General features: G+C 48.3%; 1 protein-coding gene across 3 annotated transcripts in view; it reads left to right on the top strand.

The window, feature by feature from the left end:
• The first annotated feature begins 7041 nt into the window (after positions 1-7041).
• The window catches only part of CELF5 (CUGBP, Elav-like family member 5), a 32497-nt gene continuing 27283 nt past the window's right edge, over positions 7042-12255 (top strand). For all 3 annotated transcript variants that reach the window (XM_014958620.1, XM_014958623.1, XM_014958622.1), the window contains exon 1: positions 7042-7119. The gene's annotated coding sequence lies outside the window, so the exon portion shown is untranslated. The remainder of the gene's footprint in view (positions 7120-12255) is intronic.

Here is a 12255-nt window from a genome sequence, read left to right on the forward strand (position 1 = left end):
CATCCCCGGCGCCGCGGGCAGGGGTCGGCACCGCGGCCCGCCTGAGCCTTGGCGGGAGCCCCGCTCCTGCCCCGGTCCCCGTTGCCCCGCTGGGAGCGCGGGGCCTGGGGCCGGTGCGGTGACAAAGGCGGCGATGTGCGGAGCGGGGCGGGTGGCGGCCGCTGCAGGTGGCGGGGCAGGGGCTGAAGCGGGAGCCGTGGGCGAGCGGCCGTCCCCCCCGCCCCGAGGGCTCGGAACCCCCCGGCGGGGGCGCAGCGCTGCGGTTTGAAAGTCCGCGGAACAAAGAATATGGGCTGCAAATCTGCTGTTGCCAGTGGCGTTTGGGAGAGGTGAGGGGCCTTCCTGGTGTATCTATGACTGGGAGAGACAAGGGGTCTTTCTCTGCTGAAAGACCTTTAGTGGATGCTAAAAAGTTTGAGGAAGGTTGTTCAGCTGCACTTATTGTTGTATTTGAAAGTTGTATTTTGAAAAGCTGTGGCATCCAGGATGTCAGCTCCCTTCTGTGGCCCGGTTCTAGCCCACCCCCAGCGGGTGTTTGGGATTCTGTGATGAGCACAGCCCCAGCCGTGGATGGGAATTCAGGGAGCCCATTTGCTGTGAGATCTGAGGGTGACCGAATCACCACTCCCTGCAGGGAACCTACAGTGAGTGCCGTGAAAGCTGTCAGTGCTCAGCCTGGGCCTCTGTGACCTAAACTGGTCTGTGATGGGGATGTCTGTTGGCGTGTGTGAGTTGCATTTGGTCCTGATGCCTCTGGTTTCAGATTTAGGAAGAAAGGTTAGAAAAACTGTGAGTGCTATGGTGACTTGAACCATTCTAGACTGAACAGAGAGGGAAGGGGACAACAGAAAAATGAGTTTGTTTTCAAACAAAAGGCTGAATCTAACCCCAACACAAAAGGAAAACACTTCCTCATTGAAGCCTGTGGTAGCTGTGCTGGCTTGAATTTAGCTGAAGAAGTATGTCTGGTTGGGACTTCAGAACCAAAACGCCATGTGCTTGTGTGTCCGTGTGCAAGGCATGGAGTCCAAACCTGCTGCCATCTGACAGTGAGTTGCCAGGTTTCAAACCCAGTGAAGAGGAGAATGGGCCTGAGGCAAGAGGCAATTGCACATTTCATTTCAGTTGACATATTAAATATAGGCTGTGTGGTCTGAGGTCAGGTTCCAGGCAGGAGACAGATTTTAGGGATCTGCCACTTAGATATGGAAATTAGAGGGGGCAGCACTGGTATTAGCCAGATCTGTGTGACATTAACTTGCTGCTAAATGCAGGATTCCTGCAGCAAAATAAATATATCCCTTTGGTTTTGACGTTTCTGAGTGGGTGCCCCTGTTGGTCAGGGGTTGTTGGTGCTCTGTTCTGGGTGTTGAGATGTGCAGGTTCTGGTGGCTATGGTACAGTCATTTCCACACAACCTCAGTTTCCTCTGCCACCTCTCCCCCTGCCCTGTTTTGCACAAAGTGAAATGGTAGAATTCCTTTCCTGGTGGCATGGGTTTAGGAATAGGCGATACACCTCTCCAAAGAAGTCGTTTCTCCACAAGGAGGGGGGGGTTAGCATGCAGTAAAGAAATTAGACTCACAATCCAGCCGCCCCTGACCCCAGCCTTCTCCTCCCTTCTTGCCAGGTCTGGCGGTGTTGGCTTGGCCTGAGCCCCATGCTGGAAGGCCAGCCTGGCGAGGAGCCGCTGCGGCCATTAGCCTCAGCAGGCCCAGAGGGTGCCAGACCTGGCCCAGGGGCTGGCCAGGACTTCACAGTCCCTGGTCAGGGGAAGGCTTTGGCAAATCTGGATAACTCTGCACTCGATCCTGCGCCATAATTTCTCTGGGGCAGTTGTAACAGCGGATTTGGGTTTCCGTCCCCACGTTCCCAGACCTGCAGCGAGATCCAGTTGACAGCTTGCATGCAGCTTCCATCTGCGCTTTCCCTTTCTCTCCCCGGATGGGGAGAAGCAGTTGTGTGAGGAGCCAGCACTGCTGGTAGAGCCCCGTGGCTCCTCTGGCAATCCCTTGCATCTCGGCAGAGCGCTGAGCAGCCACCTCTGCCCCCAGAGAGGAAGAAGGTGAAAAAGGCCTGCCAGGGCGGGATGTTGTGAATTGGGCTGCAGACAGCTGGCCGGGACTGTCTGTACAGGTGCTGAGAACTGATGGATTCACTGGAGGCAGAGGAGGATCTTACAGACCTACTTAGAAACATGAGCACTGTTTTGAAATGGTTTTGTTAGTGCCTGACTATTCGTGTCTCAGCAACCTGACTGCTGGTAGTTGATACTGTTCCAGCCTCCTAATATTATTCATGAGGCCATTTTTCTATTTATGTTAATCACAGATACATTTGCATGTTAATAGCAGCATTTGGTCTTAAAGCTAATGTTTTCGTGGGAAGAGCAGGGAAGCATTTGAAAAAGCTTTTGGAGTGGGTCAGAGGAGACGGAGCAGGGAGAATTAATTGGAAATTTTTGGCCTTGTGTTCCAGGATTGGGCAGGAGGCGGTTCTTCTGTGAGTGTCGGCTATGATCTCCTGGGTGGATTTCCTAGCAGGGCCCATGGTAGGGAAAGTGGAGAAATTCTGGAGTGTGAGATAGTAAACTGAGCTGCAGGGGAATGGCAGGGTTGGGAGCATCCCTCTGGCAGGGCATGTGGATATGGGTGGCTTTTCCAAAGGGCAAGGAGGCAATAATAACCTCAGTCTAACTTGCCTCACTCTCAGCTGGGTATTGACTCAGCTTCTGCTGGCTTGTAGATAGGCTCCCCGCTGACTCCATGCTTCTCCTGCTGAAGTATTTGATGTGATTTCTAATGCTAACTTGAATCTAGAGACCCCTCTCTTCTGCAAACTGACAGCCTTTTCTTGCTCAAGGCTTTAGACTGCTGGTATCTGGAGTAATGTTTAGGATCTGAAGGGACTGTAAATCCTGGAGTCAACGTGTGGTTTGTAGGGAGGATCAGGCACAGAATGTATTTTTTGTTGTTGTTGTTTTGTTTTGTTTTGTTTTGTTTCACCCTCTTGCAGGTGGAACTAAGCTGGGTTCTGCTTACAGGGAGCTGGAAACCCTCCTGGAGCCAGTTGGAGTAGGGTGGTGTCACCCAACAGTAAGGGGACATACAGTTTCTTTTAGGGATCCTTGGCAGAGTGGCAACAGCACTCAGTCATAGTTACACTTAAAGCTTTATTTTCTTAATAGAATGTTATGATCACTGTAGCACAGAATTTGTGATTAGAATGGTGCAGGATTTCTGCAAGCATAATTGCTATAGTACAATCTATAAGTAGAGTAATACAGAATTTATAATATACTATTATAAATACTATAAACATATTATAAATAGAATTTATAATATTTATAATGGACTCCCTGCAGATGGGGTCAGATTTTAATACATGGTTTGCCGTATCAATATAACAATCATAATCTAGACTTGAAAATCATATAAAAGAAGATGAGTCACTTGGTCCTCGGAGGAGGCAGAGGGTGGTGGAGGTGTCACTGGCCACCAGAGTCACAGCTGTCACTCTCCAGCAGCAACTCCGGCCCGGGGTCCCCCATTTAGGACTTGTAATGGCTTGGTTACATAGACAGTGCTCTGGGTGGTGTTACGCTTCCCTGTTCTGTGATTCAATCACAAACATCACCAGGTTGGCTGGGTGTCTGGGACCTTAAAGTCTGGCGCTTTTTAACACCCTGAGCACTTTGTAACACCATGTCCCATGCCTCAGCAGGCCTAACTGACTTGGTGTTAGAAGTGCCCAAAGGGGCATAAGCCTGCCAACCTGAGTTTGCTGTCAACTAAGGCAGGAAATGTGAAAGTGAGAAAACCTAGTGAGAGTGACGGGTCCCTTTGTACCTCTGCGGATATCTCCTCTCTGTTGAGTGGATCCCTGGGTGACTGTCAGGCTCAAAGTTTTAGGAGGCTGAAGAACCCATGAAAGACATGGTGAGCCGGGTCTTGTCATGGAAATGCTTCTTAGCTGGGAAAACATGGCTTTCCTTGAGCCTCTGGTGCTTCTGTAAGCTTCAGGCACCTGAGCAAAGGCAGGGGACAAGAGGTGTCTGTGGAAAATTCCTAGGAAAATTCTTTTTCCCAAATATTTGCTTACACAATTAGTCAGAGTTTCTGCAAAACCCCTTTTGTGTATTTCAGACCAGGACTTTGCAAAGAGAATAGAATTAACTCCTGCATCCTACCTCCAAAACATCTGGCTGTGGAGGACAGTAATCATGTTTTCCAAAGGAGGTAGCTGATCTCTTCAGCTCCCTCCGTTCCACAGCCAATACAGCCTCCCAGATTCCTGCCATTTGGGAAGGAAGAATGAAATTAAATGAATGAGCGGAATATCCTGAAAGCTTAGAGACAAGGAGAACCGAGGGATGGAGCAGCAGACAGGGCTGTCCTGTGCCCATAGGCTTCCTGTCCCAGGCCAGCCCAGACGCAGCCTGTTGTTAGAGGCTGCCCAAGTGCTCTTTCATGTTTGAGTGAAGAGAGGGAGTACAAGCTGGCTTCTGTTGAGCAAATATCCACATCCTTGAAAAACAGAGCAACGGCAGGGTTTGCCCTGGCAGTGAAGCAGAAGGTCTGAGCGAGGCATCTTCGGGCTCTATAGCTGCAGGATGCTTCTGTCTCTAGAGGCTGCTGCCTCTTGGTACAGATACCACAGCACCTAAAAGGTGAACAGTATTTTGTGTTGCTGGGCTTTACAAATCCCTGATCTGGCATGATAACAGCAACTTGCAAAATAACTCTCTGTCCCTGTGTGAGGAGTGTCTTTCCTTTATCCCCACTAAATGGTGCACCTTTGTCCAATACTTATTTTATCCTTGTCCTCTCATGGGCTGAGGTTTTTGAGCCTGCCAGTATGCATTACATAGGCTGTGATGTTCCTGAGCACTAGAATTGGGACTCGGGGACTGAGTTTGAGTGCTTAACTCAGCAGGCAGCTTCATGTAAACTTACTCCTCTCCTATCCTTAGTTTTCTTAAGTTTGATGGCTAATTCTCCTGAGGCAAGGATGGTGTCTTCATTTCCCGTGGACATGGTACCAATGCACTGAAGCTCTCAGTGGAATAAATTGTTTATTCCCAGCTCCTGACTCCAGAGTTTTGTGTGCTAAACCTGACCCCAGTTTTCTTAGAATGGGTCTCATGTGATGTGTAAGATGGCAGACTAGAGCAGCAGGTGGAATCAGGCAAGGATCTGCATTTGAGACTTTGGTGACCAGGCCCCAAAATCTGTTAGAAATAGGGTTTCGGCTCTCTGGTCGTACAGGTGCTTTTGAGGCTTTTCCTGATGCTTGACATCACAGCAGCCTGAAGGGGAGAACAAAAGCAAAGGGGTGCTTCCCCCCCACAAAAGAGAGCTGGCTGCCTTTGCTGTGGGAAGCAAAGGTTACCTGCCTGCTTCCTGCCTTCACTGCCTTTGTTAAATTATCTGGTGATCCCGCGTCTGGCCTTGGTGCAGCATTCTGAGTTCAAAACCTGGGTGATAAGGAGCTTTAATTGCCTGTTCGAGATATCTAATACTTGTGTGCTGTTTTTGGAGGGGTTTGTTGTTTGTTTTTTTTTCCAGCCTAGCAAGAGCTGTGAGGACAGATGTGATTTGCTTGTTGGAGCTGGGATGGAAGAACAGCATAATCTTGTTGCTATAGGTTGAGCAGCTGGCTTCCACGAGGCCTAAAAGTGTCGTGTACCATGGAGTCACTGGGGTGGAGGGGAGAGATCAGACAGCCCCTGTCCTGTGTTCCTTTGTGTCCATGGAGAGCTGAAGCAGCTTTGGAGTACCCCAAACCAGGCACAAGAAGGTGGGGGCAAAAGAACGGGCCTCTCTGTTCAGGCCCTAATGATGCATCTGCAGCCCCAGCACAACAACATAATCATGGACATTTAGCAACAAGCTGAAGGGACGTGTCCTGCCTTTGCTTAGAATGTGAAATGCCACTGCGAATAGGAGGGGGATGAGTGAGGGGGTCAGTTGCATTCTAGCATTTGAGTCTGTTCTCCAGTGCTTTGCCCATCCTCATCTGAAACAACGCGACTGACGGAGCTCCAGGCATTTCCCTGGGGAGAACATCCCACAGTCTAATAAATCTCCCTCTGCTAGGAAATGTTTCTTGATAACCAGACAAATTTTTCCTTTGCTCAGTGCCATTTTATTATTTTTAACATCAGAGCCCAAGTATGATCGCTCTTCTTCCTGGAGGGGCTACAGTTCCTCCCCTCTTCCCTTGGCTCCAGTGTTAGGCTAAGATGTTGAGTTAAATCTTGAATAAAGATGTCAGGATCTGGCCTTTTCTGTGTGCTTTTCATCTTGCTTCTTAAGTTGGCCCTTGCAGAATGCATTATGCTTTGTTATTCTCTGTGTTTTCCTTGTCATGCATATGTATATTTAAGTGTGTTTATGCACATAGTATGGGTGTATATATGGCACAGAAAGCCAGGCCTCTCCTCCTTTTGTAGCTTTACATGATTATGTAAATGTGGATCATGGAGCTTTCATGTGAGCCTAAAATCTCAGAAGGACCCTTTTCCTCTTTCCTTGCTTTTTTTTTTTGTTTTGTTTTGTATCAATAGTCATACTGATCTTTACATCTCCTCTGATCCTTGTGTTTTGGGCTGTTTCTCCCACAGAATCTCCTGTTGTTTCTCGCCCTGTCCAACTCCTGTTTCAAACCTAGGGGATTCACTGGGGCCCTTTTCCATGACTTCAACACATCTTGGATGGGGTCTGCAAGACCTTTAATGTTCTTTCTTTGTCCTTTTTCCTAGAGTCTTCAACATATCCAAATTATGTAACATTTGCACCTGTAATTAGCAAGCCTCGCCTTCTGCGTCCCCCCCACCCCAAGTCAGGTCTCGCACAAGGGCTGTCCTGGGCATGTCTCTGTACCCGAGCAGAAACCTTGGGACTGGGGTTTGCTGGAACAGGGCAGCAGCTGTAGTTCCTGTACTTTGGTCACCTCCTGTCACCAAAGAGGAAGGTTTTGTCGATGTGCATCCGCAATTGCATGTCTAACGTGACCCTTGCTGTGTCTACTGCAGGTTGTGCATTCCTCACGTACTGTGCCAGAGACTCTGCCATCAAAGCCCAGACAGCCCTGCACGAACAGAAGACTTTGCCAGGGGTAAGTCCCAGTGAATTGTGCTTGGAGCTCATGCCGTGGGTACATGAATTGGGGATTGTCAGGGGACAGACTGAGGGTGATAAGTGGCTTGGATGAATTTTCCTGCTTGTGAAAAAGAAGTGTGGTTTGTGGGTTAGAACAGGGATGTGGAAGCCAAAGCACAGGGCTACTCTTCACAGAGCTGCTGCTCTTTTCTCTGTCTTGCAAAGGCTGCCCCATGTAACTCCAGCCAAGCCTGTTTCTGTGCTGCTCTTTGATCTCTGTTGTGTGGCATGACACCATCAGCTATGTCCCTGTCACTAGGGAGCTGTGGGCTTTGGGGTGAAGTGTGCGAGCCCAGCCTGCACCATGGGCATGCTGGAAAGCTGACAAGAGAAGACAAGGTACCAGTGCTTTTTCCTCCAGATGTGCAGAACTTCCTGGTGCATCCGCTCCCAGTCTGCCATTGCCCTGCAGGCTGAGTTGTTGGATCAGCTTCTCAGATGGAAAAAATACTCTTGCCACATCACATTGTTTGGAAGAGCAATTGGTTATATAGGTGAGACCAAGACTGCTGAACTAGCTGTGGTCTGTTCTGGGTTCTGCTTGCTCAACAGCTGGTGTTGGGAGCAAAGTGCAGTAGGGATCACAGGAGACCAGGTGCTGTGGGATAGGTCCCTCCTCACAGGAAAGTCGTCTGGCTCCCTGGGACCTGCAGGTGAGCTGAAAGGAGTCCTGAATTCTTCCCATTCCCATTTTGGTATGATCTGAGAGCTTTGACTGGACAGTTGCCTTGTTGCGCTGAGGAGGTTGATCAAGCATGTCGGAAGGATTCGTTTGGAGGCAAGTAGGTGGATGAGTTGGGTACTTATAGACAGAAGCTCACAGGAGGCCCTGAGTGCTCAAGACAACAGAATAATGAATGTAAACCAGGGGTCTGTAGAGGGGGTTTAGGAATTCTTAACCATAACATTTCGTCTTTAACCCATACAGGTGCAAATAGCTTTCCTCACCTCTCCCAGATCCCTCAGGACCTCCACACACACATCCTCTTCCATATTTGTTTACCTTTGTGCCCTTTTTGCATGGGCCTGTGTTGGCGTTTGAGGGCTGGAACATGCAGGTAACTTAATTACCTCTTCATAGGATTTTTACCGTTTCAGGTTATCTCAGGGCAGCGAGGGGGAATAGCGCAGATAAGCAGATGCTCAAATACTGTTTAGTTAATTTTGTGTGAGGGGATAAGGTCAGCCTTTCAGGCTAAAGCAGTGTAATCTTCTGCATGTGTTGGTCCAGGGCAGAACTGACAGCCTCTAAGAACAAGTCAAAGGATGGAGGAGCAGTTGTGATGAGTCATGGTACAGTGCTGTAACACAATGGAGAAGACAGGCCTGTCTCTACCCAGTACCTGTGGAAAGGTTATTCATGTGAGGCTCAGTGGATTCGGGGCAATCTCAGTTTTGCTGCAGTTCTGTATCGGGAATTTGTTGCATGTTTTGCTATGTTCTCTACTGTGCTCTCAGTGGTTATGGAGTGCTGCATGGAGTAGTATTTAAAGCAGCAGTTTATCTATGATATCGTGATCTAAAGGCTTTTTCTGTTGAGAGAGGTGTAACAAACTGCTTGGGAACAGAGAGAAGTCTGTGCTAGCTGAGTACTTTTGAACATGTTTATCTGGAGACAGTTAATAAGCAATGTGGTGTAATTAAGCTTCAGGATTAAGGTGCAGATGAGCCGTGCTGCATTTGGAGCTGTCTATTTTCAGACTGGCAATACACCGCTTCATCACATTTAGTTTCTCTTTTGCGAAGTCCCTCAATGGCGAAGAAGGCGGGATTCTCTCCCTTTGCTCGTTTTAGTGGCCATTTAGAGATGGTTACTACCAGAATGGAAAAAACCTCCATCCTGGTGTGCATAGAGTTGGTTTTGGCTTGGGCAGGGGCTGGGTGACCTGAGGTAGCTTTCAGCCCTGTTTTAGCCTGGTTTGCTTGTGTCTGTATAGTACCACCCATTCCTCTGACCCAACTGATCACAGAGAATATTCTGGAAATGAGTCACAGGCAGGAGTGCTAGGTAACTAATTGCATCCCTATTTTGGGAACAAGTCTATGAAATTTTGTCTCTGTACATCTAGATCATCATCCGATGAACTATGTGGCAAAGCCTCTCACCAGAAACCTAGCGAGGAGCCTAGCATAGGACAGAGAACAGAATGTACTGGACCACACTGCTGGGATTTCAGTAAACGGGCCATAGTCCAGTAACCAAGCAATTTGTTCATTTTACCCTTTTATTATCTCTTTATTGCACATAGCAAGAGCAGGAAGAAAGTTTAAGAGTGTATGACATCAGTGTAGGATGACACAAACTGTCATTTGAATGAGTGACCAAGCATCAGCATGTTTAGAGATAGCAAAGGATCAAACTGGCATCAAAAGAATCTTGTTGGTAATCCTACGCTTGCCGTTGTATTGCAGCCATAGATGCCACAAGTACCCAGGTACCTTCCTTTGTTGGTCTGAAGGCAGAGACCAATGGTTGATCTCAACAGTTCATGAACCTGAATAGAGACAAATGGCTTTCTTAGTCTGGACTGGGGATTTGGTAAGGACAGACTTATGAAAATGCTTTTATATGTTTTCTGATATGTCCTTAGGCTGGTAGGAGGACTTCTGGGTTCTCTTCCAAGGCCTCTCTTTGCTGGGTAGCCTGTGCTCACAGAGGTGTTGCTTAGACCCTCCAGGTCTGATGCCGGTGATGTCAGCCCAGCTAAGAATGCTGCCACGTTTTCCTGTAGTGTTCCTTTCCTGAGGTTTTATATTTATAATGTAGGTTTGCTGCATAAGTGAATAGGACTTGCCATGGCCTCTGTTTGCTTTTATGGCATTTCTGACAAGTTCTGCTTTTGGGAGATAAAAATTCTTGTTTATTTTTAAATTGGGGGCTGTTGGATGTATGGTAGTTAAATAGAATTTAAACTCAAAAAGGCGTATTTTTTGACAGAAAGGCTTAATATCTTTTTCCAAAGGTAGACAGATTTTTGATTTTCACCCCCTTTTGTAAGGGCTAGTGTGCTCAGGGTGTAAAGCAAGAAGACTGTCAGTTGCATATTGTATTATCTAAAACATCTGTGTTGCCTTCAGAGCTGGTGAATTGCTATCAGTGCAGTCTGGAAGTAGCAAATATGTGAATCTTCCTTTGGGGAAGGAAGAATGGAGCTTCCTAGAACAGAGAGGTAAAGTGCATCCTTGGTGAATTAGAAGTGCCTGATCACCCAGACGTGCTAAGGAACTTGAAAGGACGCCAAGTATCTCTGCTGTTGCTGTCAGCTGGGGTAGGCAGGAAGAATGGCCTGTCCTGTGGCTGTGTGAGCAGGGAGCCTGCTTCCACATGCCCTGCTGAGGCCCTCAGATGTGGACACCAACCTTTGAATCTCGGCACAGCCAAAGGGCTGGCACACAGCGAGAGCGGTTTGCCGGTCACCCTGGTCAGTTCACATGAAAGCGGGAAGTGCATCACACCTTGCTCGCAGTGACTCCCTCACACTGGGAGCACATCCACAGCACCAGCATCACGGCCAGTTCTCTGCCCACAGCCACCTCCTGGCCAGCCTGACACAAGCCCATCCTGTTTTGTGTTCTCCAGTTTTGCTCCCTGAGGACAGACTGGGGAACTGCACAATTAAGTCTGACTCAGTCCCAATAAAGCAGTTTGATGGGCACCAAAGACTCAACAGAGATGGAGACAGATCTGCCTGAGCAACAAAGTAGAAAACAGCTCCCTTTGTGGCCTGAGTCCACGGAGCTTGGGGAAAGACACACAACCCACGGAGGCTGAACAGAAGCAAAATCTTTGGATCTGAAAAGCAGAGAGGGAATCAAGCCCTTATGCTTCTTCCTACTTCTAGTGTCCTCTTCAGCTGCCAGCCAGCCAGCCTAACAGTGCAGTGTTTCACATTTTCCCTGCTCCCTGGCACACTCATCCCTGACTTGGTGAAACGATATTATATCTCAATAACCCATGCCTTTGATTCGTGATTGTGCCTTCACTTTGCTGAGTTCTGAAAGGAATTGGAGAGGTTATTAATGACATGCAGTGATCACACACCAAGTTAAAGCCTCTCGGTAAGTGAAATTTGAGGGAAAAGCAGCCAGCTTTTCAACGTTTCGCAGAAATGCTTTGTGTCTCTTTTCATTTGCAGCCAGACAGTTGCAAATTACATAAAATTGCTCCTGAAGAAGAAGGGGAAGAAGAACAGAGGGAGGAAGCAGAGGGGGGGAGGTCTAAAAAAGTAATTCTTCTGGCAAGGTACAGTTACAGTTTTATTTCTATGCAGAACAAAGAAGGGCTTGCTGAAAGGTAGGCAAGTAAGTTGCGGAAATTGGTATTGATCCAAGCTTAGAATATGGGCAGTTTAAGAGCAGCGATGGGGGTACTGAAATGTGGCTACATTGGGGGAGAACTCATGGATGCAGGGACATAGGAATGGAAAATTACAGAGAGCAGCAGCATTAGAGCAGAGAGAGACTCTGGGAATGCACCAGGGGTTGAGATGCTGCGGCACTAACTCAGATGGTTGGGCACCAGGATTAATGCAGAGACCCAGCAGAGCTTGAGCAGAGGGCATCCCTGTGGGCAGGCTGTCTCCTGTGCTGCCAGGAGCAAGGGCTCACCATGGGCCATCTGTCAGAATCCACAGTCTGTGATGGTATAAAGGAACACAGGTGACTGGAGGGGTTTTGGTGGAGAGGTGAAAGCATCTCATTCTCCCCTCCCCTCTCTCTTGTACAACTGCTGGTGTGAAGCCAGCCTGGACCAGCATTTCTGAAAGTTTCTTCATGTGAATGCTACAGGATATTGCAGCTGGCAAAGCTGGGAGATGTGCTGAGGAGTGGAGCAGGACACCCGAATGTTTGATAGGGGGCTGAAGCTGGACTCCTCTGGTTGTTAATCTTTGAGGTGGCTTCTGCAGTTTGAACCTTTGGGCAGAGCAGGGTGGAGAATTTTTTGCCATGTCCATCCTGGAGGCTTGATAGACAATATCAGCAAATTCGTGAGAGCCATGCAACACTATCAGTAGAAGGTAGCAATACAGAGAGCATGTTGAGGCTGTCTTGTTGAAATGGCAACACCAGGACGTGACGGTACTGGGCAAAG

This window comes from Calidris pugnax, unplaced genomic scaffold (genome assembly GCF_001431845.1).
Source record: "Calidris pugnax isolate Ruff unplaced genomic scaffold, ASM143184v1 scaffold425, whole genome shotgun sequence".
Lineage (NCBI taxonomy): Eukaryota > Metazoa > Chordata > Aves > Charadriiformes > Scolopacidae > Calidris > Calidris pugnax.